Raw genomic sequence first — 19,362 nt, 5'->3', positions numbered from 1 at the left:
GCTCGTTGACTTTCAGCTCTCTCTTTCTCTCTGCTTTTGCTGTCGTCCCTATTTGCTGTTTTCATTTCCTGCGCTTTCTTTTGTTCTTTTCCTTCATGCGAGCTGGAGAGGGCGTTTAGAAGAGAGCTGTCTGGAGGACGAGGGTGCAGGGCGCCCTTTTGTTCTCTTTTTTGCTGACCGGCGATGCGTTCTTCTTCCGCCGCTCAGGATTAATAAGGGTAATTACGCGCGAATGAGGGAGGACCGGGATCTATTTTGCAAATTGCTTTTCAGGCAGCGCCAATAACGATCTCCCTGTCCGGTTGAGCGTGGTAGCGACCCGACTGCGCGCTGTGCTGCACCAACTCGCCGGAATGAATTTCTGCACTCATCCAGAGGCGACAGCGTGAAAAGGAACTCCATGCGGGCCCGCGCTGTGTGGCGTTGAGTGCGGGTCGTGTATGCGTGCAGCAGGGCTCCGCGAGGCGCTACTTTGTATAAGAAAAATCCGTTCGACCAGAGTCAACAGTCCGTGTCCCTAGTTGGCTGAGATAAAAATAAAAAATGAAAGAGCGCGTGGTTCTTGGCACTCTTCGCGCGAATGAAGACGCTGTGGCAATGTGCTGGTGAGCTACATCGACACATCGTTATGAGAAGTTGCCGTTAACTTTTATTCGAGTTTTCTGCGCCTTAATAAAACTTGATGCAAGCACATGTATTAAATTCTTATCTTTTATTTAGGCATTCAAGACGGCCGGTCGACGTGACAATTATTACTGTTATTTGATTTGAAAACATGCATACACATGACAGGAAAGGGAAACCGAGGAGCAGGCTGGCACCGGCATCTTCTTCCGGCCATTTCTGTGACTGCTATGCTTATTGAGCCGTAGGGTTGGTTTAGTTATAAATCGATTCAGCGGTTGTTGCATAGTGGCTTTGGCGCGAGGTCACGGCTTCAAATCATGCCCGCGGCGTTCCCATATCGATGGGTTCAAAACACATAAACGTCCGTGTACCGTGAATTGAGTGCGCGTTAAAGAACCCCAGGTGGTAAAAATTGATCCGGAGTGCCGCATTACGGCATGCCTCATAATCACACCGAGATATCAGCTCGTAAAACAGCCGACTTTATCTAATTAATTAATGTTAATTGTGTAAGCAGCTTCGGTTTTGTGATACTGTTGTTCTGAATTACGGAAAAAGGAAACGAAGGCAGAAGGCGACATATTTTCTGCCCGTTGGGACAAGACAGACAGACAGACAGACAGACAGACAGACAGACAGACGGACGGACGGACGGACGGACGGACGGACGGACGGACGGACAGACAGACAGACAGACAGACAGACAGACAGACAGACAGACAGACAGACAGACAGACAGACAGACAGACAGACAGACAGACAGACAGACAGACAGACAGACAGACAGACAGACAGACAGACAGACAGACAGACAGACAGACAGACAGACAGACAGACAGACAGACAGACAGACAGACAGACAGACAGACAGACAGACAGACAGACAGACAGACAGACAGACAGACAGACGGACGGACGGACGGACGGACGGACGGACGGACGGACGGACGGACGGACGGACGGACGGACGGACGGACGGACAGAAAAGACGGACAGAAAAGACGGACAGAAAAGACGGACAGAAAAGACGGACAGAAAAGACGGACAGAAAAGACGGACAGAAAAGACGGACAGAAAAGACAGACAGAAAAGACAGACAGAAAGGACGGACGGACGGATAGGTATTGAGGAGCCATGCTACTCTGTGAAGGTGGAAGGTAAGTGTATTTCACGATTGGGTAAGGGGACGATAGCTTTGTGATTTCTGTAATATACACTGATTGGTTCGGTTACAACCTTAGACAGAATTTTGGTCAAAGTTAAATCTATACATGACTGTTTTTAGTAGTTGAGTGACTTGGATTGGGGGTGGGGGGGGGGCACCTCAGACCAAACTTTTTTTTAGCACCAACTGACTGAGCCATTTCTGTCTGGTTTTGAAATGTCTGCATTGAAGCCTCCAACATGATCACAGGGGAGCCGGGGGAAACTACCAGGAACGGGATTGGAGCGCGGACTAAGAGAGGGCAGTGTGTGCGTAGACATGGCCGAGGCCAGTTGCACACCGTGTTAGATACGGGACCTTTTCCTGAGCCTCCTTCGAGTTCACCAGACCACATGGAATCGCGCCACAGCTAATTAAGGTGCGCAAAAGCACATCTACCCTGTTCCAGAGGCGCGGCACGTGCAAACGAGTTGGCGTCCCCCACCTCGTGCGCCGCAGGTGGAGCTATTCACTGCTTGACTCTTCCCGAAAGTGTAGCGGGAGCCTGGCACGGTTCCAGGTAACACAGGTCCCGAGCAAAGCTGCTTTGCAGCACTGAAACGTCGCCCCCTTCCGCCTAGTGTGACGGCGCTTGCAAGCCAGCAAGGCAATACCGCAGAGAAAAGTAAGCCCTCGGACAATTAGAGCCCAAGGAGCGACCCTCTGCGCCGGGTGTGACACAATCGCACGGGCGCCTACCATTGGCCGAAAATGACGACACCTGAGCGGGCTCGCCGATTGGCCGAAAATGGCGTCACCTGAGCCGGCTCGCCGATTGGCCGAACGTGACGTGACTTCGTGACACCGAAGGGCTTAAAAGCTAGAGACCGGGAGCAGCAACAGGGCATTCCTTCATTGATCTCTTTCGAGCTTCTTGCCACGCGCCGCAGCATCCGAGTTGCTGCCGGCCCGTAATGACTTTATGACTGTTAATTTCTTTGTACTCTCACTGTAAATAATGTAAATAAACCTCCAGTTTTCATCTCAAAGTCCTCCTCAACCACGGCCAACTCCCGCACCCAACGGCAAGGGCCAAAAATCTAGGGGACAGCAATTGGGATTGTCCTCCAGATCCAACAACCGGCAAGTTGTAACAGACGGGAATGGCTCACGATTTTTCGTCTATCGTGGCCTTCCCATCGCAACTGGAGAACGCATAGGAAACGCGCTGCTAGGGGATATCCATTGCTTACGGGGGTATGAAAAATTGATGATGCAAGTTTTCAACATGCTGTTCTGTATGTTGTATGCGTGATTTGAAACATTGTAAGCACTGTACGCTTCATTTCGCTGAGTGCTTGTAGCCTCTGCCTTAGGGGCCTATGAGCTATTGCATGTTTTATTGCTTACGGGGGTATGAGTACTTAGGGTGGTATGAGTGCTTACGGGGTTATGAGCCATTGATGATGCTAGTTTTTACTGACGCACACGAAAAATGCGCTGAACTTTGACCTTATACTGCTTCGCTTTAAAAGAAAGAAACGAAGGAAGTAAAGCAGAAAGTGAAGCAGCGCAACTGCGTGTCTAGGCGTTATCCCTGGATTTCGTGCGGGCCCGCAGACGTGATTCCGTCGCATATCTTCCAGTTGACGTGCAATCTTTACAACTTGCTTTATCAGCCATTGTTAGCGCACCGCGGGAAATAAGAGACCGACAGGGCTCGTGCCGTGCAGGAAAGACCCCCCTAATCATGCGCTTAGCGCCCCCATTCTGTATATACGCGCAAAGTATATAATCCCGCACCTGATCGATCGGATTTCCCGGTGGCAATAATGGAACAATACCCTAATCTGTCTCCGCTTCCTCGGGCGGCGCCTGACAGGCCTTTTCAATCTTGCTGTAGAATGTTGCCGTTTCTTGGGACGTGAGATAGTGGCACGCTTTATTCTTTTTCTCACTTCTATGCTTTAGTGATAGCGCTGTCGACCCATTCTATCGCGGTACGTTCATTTTATTCGGTTTCTTCTGTTCTCACTTTGCGGTGAAGGATAAAAAGTCAGCGTGTTTCTTTGCTACGCCCGGTTGCAAGCTTCTCAACGAACGCATTCAGTGTGCGAATTTGACTTTGTTGTATGTATCCTGTCATTACGGGTGACTTATTTATGAATTTGAAGTTCTTTAATTTAAGTGTAACTTTGTTCAAGATTATGATATATCATTAATCTGTGAGAAAGACACAATACGAAAATAGGTTACGCAACTGCGTGTGTGTTAGAGGGGGAGTGGGGAAAGAAGTGTTGCGCTAATTCTTCCAGTAGTTCGAGTAATTCGAAAAGGATAACGTTACTTCGAGTAGGAAAACATAATTGAAACATAAACGTTACACAATGTAAAGATATGAAAATTGCTTCACATTGGGAATTCATTTCTGTTCTCATATCCGTGTACTCATACGCAGCTGATGCTTTAGAGACTAGCTTCTCCACAACATGAGGGATGGTGAGGTGAAACCAGCTTCTCTAATGCCACACTGGGGCAGAGACCAGTAAATGGGTGTTAAACTGCAATGCTTACGGTCGGAAAACTAACTAACTAACTAACTAACTAACTAACTAACTAACTAACTAACTAACTAACTAACTAACTAACTAACTAACTAACTAACTAACTAACTAACTAACTAACTAACTAACTAACTAACAAATAAATCAATAAATAACCAACTATTTAATTAACTAACTAAATGAATAAATAATTGTACACATTTGTTGATGCCACAAGGCACGTAATTGTGTTTATGCGTCACCAAATACTGGATCAAAGTGGTGTCAAGACGCAAATTCTCTAATGACGCCTTTAATACTGTAGAGAATGACGGCACTGTGACGTGATGATTTATATCTAATGGTCGGCACAATGGGAACTTTAATCCCGCTAAAGACGTGTAAATTGAAAACACTGCGACAGCACAAATTTAGCACTCCATCTGAACGATTGTACAACGAATGGTGTATATATGCCAATAGTTCGACGGACACGATATGGACTGATATTTCATCACTTCTACGAATCTTTTGATCTTTCAGTGTCACATGTCGTGTGCTCCCACTGCCCCCCTTGGTATGCTTATGATCTGTGCGTCAACTTTTTCACCGATAGATCAGCGCTGCTGTTCGTCTCTCTCCAACTCCTTCTCACTCACATCATTAAAAGTATCTGGATATGCTCGAGGAAATGACAGGAGGACGTTAATCACTGTGCACGTAGTGTGGGTGTGAGCGGCGCGCACTCTCATAACTTGGCCGTCACGCATTTTACGCCGACCTGTCAGGCAGCGAGCTCCACTGCCGCAATCCCGTAGATCACGAGGCGCCCCGCATGGTACTTTGCTCCCCGCAAGAGACCCTTGTGTAAACACGAGGAAAGACTCATCGCACCGATGCTCCGCCATGGTTTCTGGAACTGTAAGAAGAGACCCACGAGTAGACACGGGGGTTCGAGCGAGGCGAGAGAGAAGAGCCGGAGGCCAGCCGAACCAGAGAGACGGCACGGAGAGACGCACGAGAGACGCGGCCGAGGAAGGCAGCAACACGCTTCACGCGGACGCTCTGCAGATAATAAACAGTTTGCATTTGAGAAAGAATCCAGCCTTTCTTTCATTTGCTGTCATGGCGCAGCCGACAGGATCTGCAGACGTGTCTTTCCCGAACGAAGAACGAGCGGCCACCACGGAGCCCAGCAGAACGCCATCGGTGAGCTCGGAGTCGACATTCATGTATTCACCGACGAAATCAACTGTCCGCGAAGTTCTGAGCGCCCTGAAAAAGCAACAGCTGACTGACGAGCTGAGAATCCGTGGACTTCCGTGCAGCGGCCGCAAGGACGATCTCGTGACCCGTCTCCAAGACGACAACACTCGCCTCCAGACCGAAGCTGACGGCGACGACCACGAAAAGGCGGACTCAAAGGCGCCGGCTACGATCGAGAGTCTGCGTGCCGAGGTTGACCAACTGCGACGGCTTCTAACCCAGCAACGCGGGTCACACGCTACGAGTGACACAACGGCGGAACCGAAGCCAACGCAGGCGCAAGCTGGGGACGAAACGGGCTCCCAACGTTACGACGGGATCCAAGCCTCCGCTACGGCAGCGAACCAACGGCCTGCTGAAGTCAACCGTGGCGCACCTCCACAGCGCTCGCCGGAGAACACCACTGCCACAGCTCCAGAAGGTACGCCAAGCATGACTGAAATCGTGGCCATGTTCGCACGCGCGCAGCTGCAGATGACGGAAGCGTTGTCGAGAATGTCCGCGCCAGCTCCGCCCGTGCTGATTCAGTCTACGAACGATACCGCGTCCGCCATCCCCGAGTACGACGGTGATGTACAACGAAATGTCCAAACGTGGATTGCGCAGGTGGAACGCATTGCTGCGCTGGCCCACTGGTCCCCATCATTGACGCTCGCGACGGCAGCAACCCGGCTGCAAGGTGCCGCAAAGGACTGGCACAGCTCTTACGGTATGGCTTGTGAAACGTGGGACCTTTGGAAGGAAGCACTTGCCTCTCGGTTCGACCGGAAGCTCACAATGCAAGAGTTCTTGGACCTGCAAGCTTCACGAAAACTGCGCAATTCGGAGACCCTAGTGGAATACATGTACTCTAAGAACGCTCTACTGGACAAGTCTCCCTACCCGCTTGCGAATGAAGAGAGAATTTCGCTGATACTCAGCGGGATCGAAGACGACACCTGGGCGAATCCTCTCGCTGCACAGCCCTGCAGCAGCGTCATTGATTTGATAGACCGCGCAGCGCTGCTCGACACCAGGCGGCGTAAAGCAATAACGACGCAAACAACGCAGTTCCGACAATCTCAAGCTGGGCAACAGAGCCAACGAAACCAAACGAGGAACAGCTACGAGAACAGAGCGGCAGCTGACGACGGACGTCCCGTGCCGAGCGATCAGTCAATGCGGCGCGAACACCGAGAACCACTTCGAGCGGCCCGAGCACGAGCCTGCTTTAACTGCGGCAATATGGGACATTTGTCGAGGGAGTGCACCAGACCCAAGACGGAGGCCACAATCCACGCGGAACGACGCCGAGAAGCCAGATATGACGCAGGCAATGCCGGCACATCCTCCAGGCAAGCGAACTGCTTCCTGCAATCGACGGGCGGCACCCTACCCATCGTGAACGGCTTCGTTGAGAACCGGCCGGTCAGAGTCTGCATAGACAGCGGCTCCAACGTCTCCGTCCTCGACGAGAGCTCCGTGGGCCCTGAGGTTCATCCCCGACCCTGGACGTCTCCCGAAACGATAGAAGTGCTCGACCGATGCATCAGACCGGCGAGAGTGGCGACTCTGAACGTGACCATCGGAACATCGACAGTGCGGCTCGAGGATGTAGTCATCGCGCCGTTGCCAGGTGCCATGGACCTGATTCTTGGTTCGGACTGGCGCCGCGCTGCGAACGTTGACGTCACGTTCCACCCCACTAACGACGTCACCCTCGTCCCCGTTCAGCCATCGGTGAGTGAGCCATCGGGTCACGCACCAAGCGCACACAGTGCGCATCGCGTTGGAGAGACTCTAATAACAGCCTTTAGCAATCGCAAGGTCCTAGACGAACTACCGGCGAGCGATATCGGCTTCGTACAGCTAAAGACAAAGGACCCCGGTCCTGACGAAGATTACAACAATCAGGTTGAAGAGGCAGTATCCAATATGTCCCGCGACGCAAACGCCGACGAACGAGATGAGCTGCGCTCAGTTCTTCATCGTCACCATAAAACGTTCACCACGAGGAAGGACGAGGAAGGACGCGCTGGGGCTCTGCGCTCACGATGAGCACAGCATCGAACTCAGGGACGATATTCCCGTCGCCTCAAAGACATACAGATCCTATCCCGCTGACCGCCAGTTTCAAGAGAGCGATCCCGAATGCCAAAAGTTCCGGCCGGAAGCAGGAACTGTTAACTCCATCTACGAAGTGGAAGACGACATCGTGGTGAGAAGATCGATCGAGGGCGGACGAGCTTGCAAAAGGGTAGTGGTTCCTGCGGCGCTCCGAAGCAGCGTAATGGCAGTCTTCCATGACAACAACGGACACCTCGGAAGCGAGAAGACGAAAGCCTTGGTCCAGCGAAAGTACTGGTGGCCATCTATAGTAAAGGACATCCGCCGCTACATCGAGTCATGCCACACGTGCCAGATGATTAACTCACGAACGACTCGAGTTGAAGAGTGCCTCAGCCCCAGAGAAGTTCCAAACGAGCCCAATGTTGTCATCTCTCTCGATCACATGGGTCCCCTGGATGGAGGCGAACGTTATATCCTCGTATGGCATCGACCACGCTACAAGGTACATGGACGCGGCAGCTGTGCCAAGCACATCTTCCAAGTACTACCTAGAATTTCTTACGTACCGGTGGATCCCACGCAAGGCTACCCCCATCCCCGGAAGATCAAACGAAAAAACTGTAAACGTCGAACAGCTGAGGAAGTACAAAGAACGCGCCTTGGACACCGAGGAATTGACATCGACGAACACGTGCGCCTGAGGACAGTCGCAAATTTTGGGTAGGCCGTGTGAGCGGCGCGCACTCTCATAACTTGGCCGTCACGCATTTTACGCCGACCTGTCAGGCAGCGAGCTCCACTGCCGCAATCCCGTAGATCACGAGGCGCCCCGCATGGTACTTTGCTCCCCGCAAGAGACCCTTGTGTAAACACGAGGAAAGACTCATCGCACCGATGCTCCGCCATGGTTTCTGGAACTGTAAGAAGAGACCCACGAGTAGACACGGGGGTTCGAGCGAGGCGAGAGAGAAGAGCCGGAGGCCAGCCGAACCAGAGAGACGGCACGGAGAGACGCACGAGAGACGCGGCCGAGGAAGGCAGCAACACGCTTCACGCGGACGCTCTGCAGATAATAAACAGTTTGCATTTGAGAAAGAATCCAGCCTTTCTTTCATTTGCTGTCAGGGGGCAAGTTGTAAGGCTGCCGAAGATAATACGCCGAACGTCAGACAGCGCGCAACTAATCTGCAGGCTTTGACCCAAACCTAGTCTGATGCTAACGCAATATTCGCGAGAGTGGCGGACTTGGCGCACGAAGGCTCGGAAGCCTGTCACCTACACACAGACTGTTGAGTGAAAAGAACAGACAGTATTTTTTCCTTGCTTTCTGCTGTCACTTTATAATTGCCAAATTGTTCAATAGGTATTTTCAATTCCATCCGTCCTTTCACTGGCGCCGATTTTACTGACTCACTGACCGATGAGACGTCTACATTCTTGCATTAGAACTGACTGATTCCTAAAGTTTAACGTACCGAAACTGCACAGTCTGTTACGAGAGCTGGCACGATGGCGTAGTGGAGGTCCCAGACTTATTTTGACCAATTGGGTGGGGTTCCTTTATGTTCGCCTAAATCTATGTGGTCCAGAGTTCTTGAAGTTCGCCCCCATGCAAATGCGACCGCCGCAGACCGCATTCGAGCCCGCGACCTCGTGCTCAGCAGCAGCACAACGCCGTAGCCACTGAGCCACCCTGGCGGGTGCAGTGCCATTGAGTGCATCTCCCACAGTCGCGTCTCAGTGCAAGCCCACCGGTGCGTCGTGAACACATACTGTCGGGCTTTCGCCAAGATGGCGACCCCTACGAGAGCTTCCGATTAAAACTGCCTGCGCCGTGCGCCAGTCCGCCGTTTACCGGAAATGGGCCGCCGTGCGATGCGGCTCGACGGCTCGGTCGCCGCGTTGCGAGCGCATATTTGCGCGCGCAAACACGGCACCGTGCTGGGCGTCGGCCCGCTTGGACGGAGAGCGCAATGAGGAGGGAGGAGGAGGAGGGCGTGTGGCCGTCTACGCGCCCTCGGAGAGGGGGCGTAAATGCCCGACGCTGCCCGAGAGAGCGGCGATATTAATGACCGCGCGCACATATTGCCAAGCTGGCCCGCGGGGGTCTCCGCAGGTCCAGAGGGCGCGATCTGCGTCGCACGCCAGCATCGAGGCACGGAAAAGATACAAGAGTGGTGGGCAACGCGGCGCTCTTTCTTTGCCTAATATTATCTCTTCTTTCACATGCTCTTCTTTTTCCTCTCTGTTTCGCACCGCTGCTTCGGTTGGTTTGTTGCTTCGACCTCTAGCTGACCTTTCCCCTTTGGAGGCACGTAGAGGCTCGACCGGAAAGGAGACGAACGAAAAAAACAACAACAAACAAATGAAACGGGAGAGAAAAGCTAACTCTGGAAAATAAATAGAGCCGATTAAGCGAACGGGGAGAAAGGAAAGCCTACTCCTTGCCTGCCTCTCGCGACCCTTCCTGTTTCAACCCTTCTTGCCGTTCACTGCGACTATGTTTCTATTTATGCCGCCTGGCGCTCGGCACGCAGTTTATTGCCCGCTCACTTCTCCTTGGCGTCGCGGACGCCCGGGAAATGGCCTCCCTGTGCCCGCGTAACCGGCGCCGATGCCCTCCTTCGCTGTCTCCCCTCTCTTTCTCTTCTCCGTCCTGGGGCTCTTTTGAATGAGAATACGAGGAGACGGTAGGCGGCGCGTAATATAACGTTCAGGGGGAGACGGCAATTAATGAAGCAGGCAGTGTCACCGCGGTGGTCACCACGTGAAATATGGTCTCTGTGGAGGCAATTCCCGGGCGAATTTCGCACGCGGTGCGTGCGAGGAGCCAGGTCTTCTTCATTATTTTTTCGGGTTCGCGACAACGAGGCTACGACAGTGCATTTTTTAGCCATCATTAGAGCCATCATTCACCTCTGCACTGAGCCTTTTTCATCCGAAGCCTGGCGTCCCGCCGTATCGCCATCTCTTCCCTATACCTGCCCCTATACCGTGGGACCATCACTTGTAGGGACCGCGCGGTGTGGTGCCGTGGGACAATGTCGGTGCGTGTCCTCGGGCGTCCCTCCGATTCCCATAGCGTGCGGCCTTGGCCGGTCTTCTCTTGTGCTGTACTGAATATATGTGGCTGTGTATGTATTCGTACGTAGGGCCAGCACGTGGACCATAAGCATCGTTACGCCAATGTTGCACCCTTGCGCCCAAGCTGCTGCCGTGCGACGTCACAGTGGTGTTTACGAATGCGCTTCCAGCGTGGGGCTGGGTTATGCTTAGCATCCTTGTTCGCCGACCTCCTATTGTCGAAATATTCGGGCATGCGTTACAGCCAACAAATGAAAAAATAAATATAATCACAAGGTGCCCATGCTGCGTTTCGTCGGTTGCTTTTACTTCCAAGTGTTCCTTCTGAATCCCGCTGCGTCTCCTTCGCAGCGGGGCTCAATCAACACTCTCGCGCAAGTGTGAACATGCGCGCGCGCGCGCGCGCACGCACGCACGCACGCACGCACGCACGCACGCACACACACACACACACACACACACACACACACACACACACGCGCGCGCGCACGCACGCACGCACGCACACGCGCACACACACAGATGCACGCGGCCATACTATCAGCGTCCTTACTTAGGGTTTCTGTGGTGGTTAGACTGTACCACACACTTTCGTGGTCGTGTTGCAGATGATCGCGCGTGCATCTGCAAAAAGCCATTTTGTGTGTGCTCTGACCTATTTTGCTTCGTTTAGTAAGTGTGGTTTCTTCCCGCTCTCCCCGAGTGTTCGCCCAGATATGTGCCGGCAAGCTCTGAGCAGAGTAGCAGGCCAGAATAAGTCAGAATGATCTGTTTGCGTTTGCTCAAGTGAATTCTTCTTTCTCCGTTAAACTCTGCTACCAAGTTTTCATTGCTTGTTTCGGGACACCTCGTTGCCTTGCCTTGCTGTACGCCGTCCGTGGAGCCATGCAGAAGCAAGGCACTGTCTAGCCGTGGCGACTTGGTTCGCTTTCGTTTTGTTTGCTCTTTCCTACCGCACGTTGAATCGCAGTTCCTTGTGCAGGTAGAAGGCGTGCGCCTATAAGCGTCACAACTTCGTGTGTGTGTGTGTGTGTGTGTGTGTGTGTGTGTGTGTGTGTGTGTGTGTGTGTGTGTGTGTGTGTGTGTGTGTGTGTGTGTGTGTGTGTGTGTGTGTGTGTGTGTGTGTGTGTGTGTGTGTGTGTGTGTGTGTGTGTGTGTGTGTGTGTGTGTGTGTGGCGCAGAAAAAAAGTTTGGTAGGAAGGAAACTGGGTGTGTTCAGCTTTTGTTTAGGCCATCTTTCATCATCATCTTACTCGGCGTAAGTTTCACGTGAGCCGCTGCAGCGTTGCCGGCTGAAAGAAGTCTATGAGCCGTGACCGCAAGGCTGGGCGAGCGTATCGCGTATAGTGGGATCAGAATTCTCGAAAGCGAATGTTTTCTTTCTACGTTCTCTCTCTTTCTTTATATCTTTCATGCGTTTTGTGCACGATAGCATTTGTGGATAAAAGTGTGCTTGGATAAAAGAAAGACGTAAGAGCTGGAAAGGTGCGGAGGGCGAATGGATGGGGAAGAGGGGCGAGCAAAATCTATTGGCTGCGCAGCGGAAAGATTCTGCTCAGGGGAGCGAACGGCGCACGTCACGTGAGTGAACTCGGCCGCTTCTTCTGCGGTTTTTTAGCATGCTCGGTTTGGCGCGGGAGTGATTGTTTCGCCCATGCCGCCGAGAACGATGCGTATCGCCGCCGCCGCCGCCGAGGAACCGAAGTGGATGGCGGGAGATCTGGGACGCCTCGACTTTTCTTTTTCGGGGTGCTGGCAACAGGAAGATCGCGTTTCGTTCTGAGAGCTTCTTATCTTTGTCTATTTATCTTTCGTAGTTCCTTTTTCACTCGCCTGCACCTCTCGGGACATAAGGAAATGAACGCTTAAATGAGATACGCAGGAACTGTTATTCTCTGGTGCGGTAACTTATATGTAGCTACGGTTAAAGGAGCTAACTTGTTAGAAAACTACTTAGAAAAAACGGCACAGGATTAGCGATATAAAATAAACCAGAAGAGGCTGAAAGATTATTCGATGCCCAGGCCTTAAAGGGCTGGTCATGAGGCACGCCGTAGTGGGGGACTCCGTATTAATTGCGACCTCCTGGGTTTATTTAACGTGCATCCAATGCACGGGACACGGACGTTCTTGAATTTCGACCCCGTCCAATACCCCTGTCACACGGGTAGATTTAATGTCATTCGAATCGAATGGCATTCGATGCATCGAATGCCATTCGGTCTCCTTGCGGTGCTACACACTAAAATATAATCGCATTCGCAAATGATAGCAATGACGATCTGGAACAAAATTTCTGAAATTCAAATAAATTTTGTGTTTATTAAACGCGTCTAAGAACTATTGCGAGTACTTTTAAAACGGACGAAGACATTTTGACGCCAATTATTCACAGCTAAAAGCACTTCGATCAACCCATCCAATATGGCCGACCGCCGCAACACACTCCTGATGCAAAGAGTAATAGCGCTTGAGCACAGCCCGTGGTGAAAATATCATCGCGGCAAAAATAATTATCCCTTTTTACAAGTCTAAAAAAAGTATCTTCTGACTTTGCTGATGCACGCATTATTTTTTCGCGTTGCGTGTCGCTGTTGTATATCTGGGGTCAAGAGTATGCATTCGGTTCGAAATCGAATGAGTTCCCCTAACTCATTCGATGGCAAATGTCATTGGATTCGGATGACATTAAATCTTCCCGTGTGACAGGGGTATACGTGTGGTCCCCGGGAGCAGCATTTCTTCCCGCGACGTATAGTGCTTAGCAGCGCTACGCCAAAGACACCAAGCAACCACGACGGCTGTGAGTTAAATATATTTGCAAAATTGCTAGAAATTATGTGGAACATACGCAGAGCGAAAGTGAAGAAGCGCAAAAAAAATTAAATTATGGGGTTTTACGTGCCAAAACCACTTTCTGATTATGAGGCACGCCGTAGTGGAGGACTCCGGAAATTTCGACAACCTGGGGTTCTTTAACGTGCACCTAAATCTAAGTACACGGGTGTTTTCGCATTTCGCCCCCATTGAAAGGCGGTCGCCATGGCCGGGATTTGATTCCGCGACCTCGTGCTCAGCAGCCTAACACCACAGCCACTGAGCAACCACGGCGGGTGAAGAAGCGCCACCGAAGAAAGAGCTGACGCTCGACAAAAGAGATTAAAAGTGCACGAAAACCTGTGCGTGTACATCGGAGACCAGGTGTGCAAGCGGGACAACAAGTCTCATAGGCAGTTGCGTGCGCTTACTTATTCGCCGCTTTTTTTTTCCAAAAAAAGAAAGAAAGAAAGAAAGAAAGAAAGAAAGAAGGAAGAAAACGTCGAAGCGTATTCATGCGAGTTGTTTCTGTGACTTGTCATGTACGAAAGACATCGTCCGGCTGCACTCAGCTTCAGCTATGTTACCGCAACCGCGCTTAAGACATTGGCGTCGCTTTTTGTTGCACGCATGTCATGCAGCGCGCAGTCTGCGCGCACGCGAACATATTGACATTATTATGTTGTACGTTGGCGTATTATATGTTACACGCTATGTTACGTTGACGTTCGTTTACATTAATTTTACGAAAACGGGTTGATTGAAAAAGTTGGGCTAGGATACTCTGACTCGACAACGAATATAAGCACGGTGGTTCTCGGCAGCTCGACCTTTCTTGTGACACTGTGTGCCGAAGTGAAAAAGGAGAGTGCAGGAAGATAATGTGCGCTTCTTCGGGTTTGGTCGGGAATAGCTGACCCGACCCTTGTGCGCTGGCATGCAGCCTGCTCAACGAATTTGACTTCGTTGGCCATAGGATCTGGCGTCCTATAGGCAACCGTCATGACCACATCAATACAAGCTGATGAAGCGGTGAGGGCCCGACACTCCGAGACTCATATCTACACTTACAGAAGTGCCCAAGGAAGTGGACAGAAAAATGGCCGCCGCGTTAGCTTAATCGACTGCACTTCGCGCGTAATGCAGAATATGTGCAACCTCCAGAATGGACCTTTCTTCAGCTGCGAGGGTTCTTAGGCTGCCATTACACGGTCAGGTATTTGTGGATTTCAGAGCCGCCGGAATAGAACGTGAGAGAGTCGAACCTGCGGCGTCGCTGTCACGTCAGCCCAGTGGTGCAGTGTGCGCGACGCGACTTGTACACCGTATACCTCATTTTCATGCTGGTGCCTCGAGCGCGCGATCGGCTACACACATTCCTTCTCGTGCCTTCCTCGACATTGCTCCGCGTAATGTTTTCGCGAGAAGCGTCGTAGACAACGTCCGGCGGCCCTCTTGGCCATTATCTGCAGCCGAGACATTATACTGGACGCTTCGGGTGATGAGTTTTCTCCGAGTCGCACAGTTATTTTTTTCTTCAGCGCTGGAACAAACCTGTTCCCCTTGGTCGTCGCCCCCGTGTCTTCCGTATCGAGGGCCCCATCTTCGCTCGAAATATGCGAGCGTCTCCCCCCCGCCCGATTATTATTTAACGGGTCCTGCCCGGCCGTTCGTCATGCGGGCGAGACGACGCGACGTTCACGCGCGCTCGTCGCTTTCCCCTCGGGCTGCCGAAGCTACTCGGCGCCAGCTACGCCTTGTGTTCACACACCCGTTGATGCGCGATATCAGAGGCTCAAGGACGCACGCGCGACTCGTAGTCGCCCGTACACCCGGTGACAGGGGGCGCAGGCAGGCAGGCGTAACCCGCTCGCGCATGGTCCGCCAGATAGCAGCCCCCCCCCCTCCCCCTACCCTCTCCTTCGTAGCTGGGAGTTGGCTCTTCTCTAATTACGGGCCCGTCGCTGCATCCAGCTAAGTAGCGCAGCACGAACGAGTTTTTGATGGCGAGCCTGCATAGCCAAGCAGGCCGTCTCATTGTTTCGCTATTACGCGGCCCACGGTCGATGACGGTGGTCCGCAGGGATACGGGGACGAAGGAAGGGGGAGGGGGGGGGGGTACACCGGCGCGCCGTTGTCGCGAGTGGGTCACGGTTGACTCGCCGATCCGGAAGAGTTGCCGATGGGGCCAGGCCCGCTTTGTCGCAACCATTGCTTGGTCTTGAAGCCGTGCGCACGGCACGAAATACGAGTTGCGTCTCTAGCTTACTCGAGTCTTGCCGCTAGTCCTTTCTCTCTCTATCTTTCGATCTTTCCTCTTGTGTCTCTATGTTCGGGCTGTCGAGTTGACGTGAGAATATCGTTGAACAGCTAAGCTAAGCTGGTTGGCGTATGATTCGACGAGAATTGTAATTGGTGCAGCATTCTAAGCACTGCTGTAAAGCTCAGTATGCTTCGCTCTTCTGGAGTGGTGGGTATTCGCTTGTTATTGAAGTTGAAAGGCACTCACTTAACGTGCTTGTTTAAAACGTGGATCATCAGTGCATGCTACTTTCTGCGACGTCACATTGGCTACGCTTCATCGATTAAGAGGAAGCTCTGGCTCGGGCCGAACTCTGACGTGGCCTATTCAAATACATGTAAAATGCAAAAACATTTTCCTGAGATAACCCCTGAACCGATTTTAATGAAGTTTGTTACGTTTAAGAAAGTTAAACGCTAGTGACTACTACAAGCGGAATTTCTATTTAGGGCCTGAATTTTGTTAAAGCAATTTTCAAAAAATGTGAAAGTTCGAGAAATGTAAAAGCACTAAGTTTACAAATTAATAACTCTGCATCAAAAATAGATATCGTGGTTCTGTAAATGCCATCTGTTAGATAATTCAAAGCGGACAAATTTTATAGGTCAAGTTTTATCTTACGTGAATTTGTTACGTTGTGTACAAGCGTTCTGCGAAAGCTGTATTTTCGTCTTGCTAACTTTCTTTAGATTCCTGTGTAACATACCAATTCTGTTCGCTTTAGATGTACTATTAGATGCAGTTAACATAATTGTGATATCATTTTTTATTGCTGAGTTACAGAGTCGTAAACCTGACAGTATCGCTTTCTTTCTTTTAGAAATTTTTCGATTTTCGCCAATGTTTAATGAAAAAACTTACGACCTAAATAAAAAAAGTTGAAGCCAACAGTCACTAGATTTTAAGCTTTTCTTTCAAATGCAACAAACCTCGTCAAATATGGTGCCGTGGTTGCCGAGAAAGACGAATTCTCCTTGTACATGTATTTAGATAGGAGCGCCCGAGCTAAAACTTCCTCTTAACGACATGTTCGACTAGTATGTGGCGTTATTAACACACTGAATAGCCACGGGCACCTTCAAGCCCAGAGACATATCGAGGCGAAATCCGCATTCACGTCGGTCTGCCTCGGAGAGCGTAAAGCTAGCGTTCGTCAAGTCGTCCTAATCATTTTCGTTTTGTTTCCGCGCTCTCCACCGTCCACTGCCGCTTGGGGCGCTGACACTGCGAGCAGCTATATCGCTCGCGCGCGCCAGACAAAACTCATTCAGCCGAAGAGGCGCGCGATGGGAAATGATGAAAATGAGTGGCTCGGCTTCTCCCGTCAGTCGCCAAATACGCCCTCGGCTAATGCGTTTCGTCCCCATTCTCCGCGAGATCGTTTGTGATGCAAATCCTCCCTCCTCGTGGAGTCCTCCGCAGCGCGCGAGTTACGCATGGTGGGAGCACGCCGAGCTGCCTCTCTCTCTCTCTCTGTCTGCGCCTTGTGGTTATGCATTCAGGGCTTCTCCGTGTGCACTATACAACACGGTGCAGACAGCGGCTGTTGGTGAATGAATACATTATGGGTGGAGCATTACGGCGGAAGGCGCACTCAGTCTTGTGCAGTCGTCGAAGGAGCCGCTGTCCCTGGCGCGTAGGCTGTAATTCCAAAGTGACGCCGGGAGCTGCACCCGCGGGCGTGTTACACGTGAATGTTACTTTGTGATTTAAAGAGGTAAAGCTCTGTCGTGATGATCCCTCCATCGCTCCGAATGTCCTGCGAAAGCAGCTGTTCCATCATGTGGACTGCTGAAGGGGAGGCAGAAAAAAAAATGCCGGTTAATTATTTGTTGACCAACTACAAAAAAGAGGGACCTTGGCTACCTTCGCCCTGATAATTATATGTGCTACAGTTGAACGACTGTGACACCCCGCGCTCTGTTATATATATCGCTCGCGAAAGAAAGCAAATATTTAAATATTTTCGTCAACTCTTATTTCAAATATATATATATATATATATATATATATATATATATATATATATATATATATATATATATATATATATATATATATATATATATATATATACTTGACTACATTAAGTTATATTCTAGATACAATGGGATGCGAATCACCCTTAAAAGGTCCATCTTCATGTTATGCCGTTGCAAAGTAGTAGTTGTATAAAAATTTATTAAAAAGAATAGTGTGCGATGTATTGGGTCACCTTAGTTGCGCGTTTATACTGGTTATACTCCGCAAAAACGTCCCATATATGCTGCTAGCGTAGACGACACCGTCACAGCTCGCTCTCTATTTTCCTACGTTAGGGCGAATGCGAAACCGCCGCACGCGGGACCTACGCCGACGCTGCGTCTGCTTCCGGAGACCGAAAGCACACTGTCAAAGTGTGCTTGACGCAGAAAAAACACACGTGCAGCGGCTATGCCCTCGGTGCTATGCGCCCTGGTGCGGGCACGGTAGCTCTCCTCCTCGCACAGTCACCTCGCAACAGTTAATTTGCTCCTGGCTCCGCTGTTAGTAAAGGGCTTGCAAATATTCCTGGTGCAGAAAGTACCCTGGACGGCGCCGCTGTGCGCCTCTCTGTGTGTATACGGCCACCAAATTTTCCGCCTGCGAGCCGGGTGCCCCCGACAACTGCACCGCGCCGGTTCTGCTGAAGTGACGGAACTGTGGCGGCTCGTTTCGCAGCTCAACACCCGCGCAGTGACGCAGTTAGACGCGCCGCTTTGCGCATGCTTCGCGGGAGACTGCACCTTCTGGCGTCGCATGTAGTGGAACGCTGTGCGTGACAGTGGAAAGGCGATGAACGCCGAGACGGGAACGCCTCAGTTACGCCGACCCGTATTTCGGCGCTCTGTTGTCTGTGGAACATAGTTTGTTGGAATGTCCAGGTTACAAAGGCGAGAGAACTTGCTATGTCGGTATAATGGACTTCTATTTTCCAAGAACCACTAGATTCGGGAAGAATACTAGCTCGTACGCTTTCTCGCAACGACGAGCTTTAAAATTTCTTGTTATATTCATCGAATACATCGGCTTAATTGACAAGCGGTGGTACGTTTACATGAAAACAATCATTATTTTGTCGCACCTGCAAGTGCTATGATCAAATGCAGTTCAATTTTTTTTTTCTTTTTCGTTTCCACTCCTCTTCCTTCTAGGGTCCTTCTGTCCCCGATCCCTTCCCTATGAAGAGTAGCAAGTAGGCGCCTTCCTTTTCTGTACTTCCTGTGTACAAAATTTTCTGTACTTCAGTAATCTCTCTCTCTAGCGGCCCGATCTTTTCGTAGTCATAACTAGGAAGCCAAGAAACAATGTGCAGTAAAGAAGAGCAAAGGGGATATTGCCTGTTGTTATAATCAAAATGTAGAAATGATAAAGTAATGGAAAATGAACGCCTACGAAAAAACAACTTGCGGATGATAATAAGCGAACCCACGTCCTCGGCATTCCCCGTGCTTTATGTTCTGTGATTTGACCTTTCGGGGACGGTGACTGTCACGTCTGCGGTAGAGTTA

The 19,362-nt window shown here is 50.9% G+C and overlaps 1 protein-coding gene across 3 annotated transcripts in view; it reads left to right on the top strand.

Moving 5' to 3' along the window:
- Positions 1-19,362, top strand: part of LOC135908902 (uncharacterized) — a 636,710-nt gene that overhangs the window by 225,173 nt on the left and 392,175 nt on the right. The window contains exon 1 of one of the 3 annotated variants that reach the window (XM_070532481.1): positions 3,807-3,901. The exons of the other annotated variants lie outside the window; for them this stretch is intronic. The gene's annotated coding sequence lies outside the window, so the exon portion shown is untranslated. Of the gene's footprint in view, positions 1-3,806; positions 3,902-19,362 lie in introns of those variants that run through there. 3 annotated transcript variants of the gene reach the window in all.

The sequence above is a fragment of the Dermacentor albipictus genome, chromosome 1, assembly GCF_038994185.2.
Source record: "Dermacentor albipictus isolate Rhodes 1998 colony chromosome 1, USDA_Dalb.pri_finalv2, whole genome shotgun sequence".
Classification (NCBI taxonomy): Eukaryota; Metazoa; Arthropoda; class Arachnida; order Ixodida; family Ixodidae; genus Dermacentor; species Dermacentor albipictus.
This window is presented reverse-complemented; position numbering and strand designations above follow the sequence as displayed.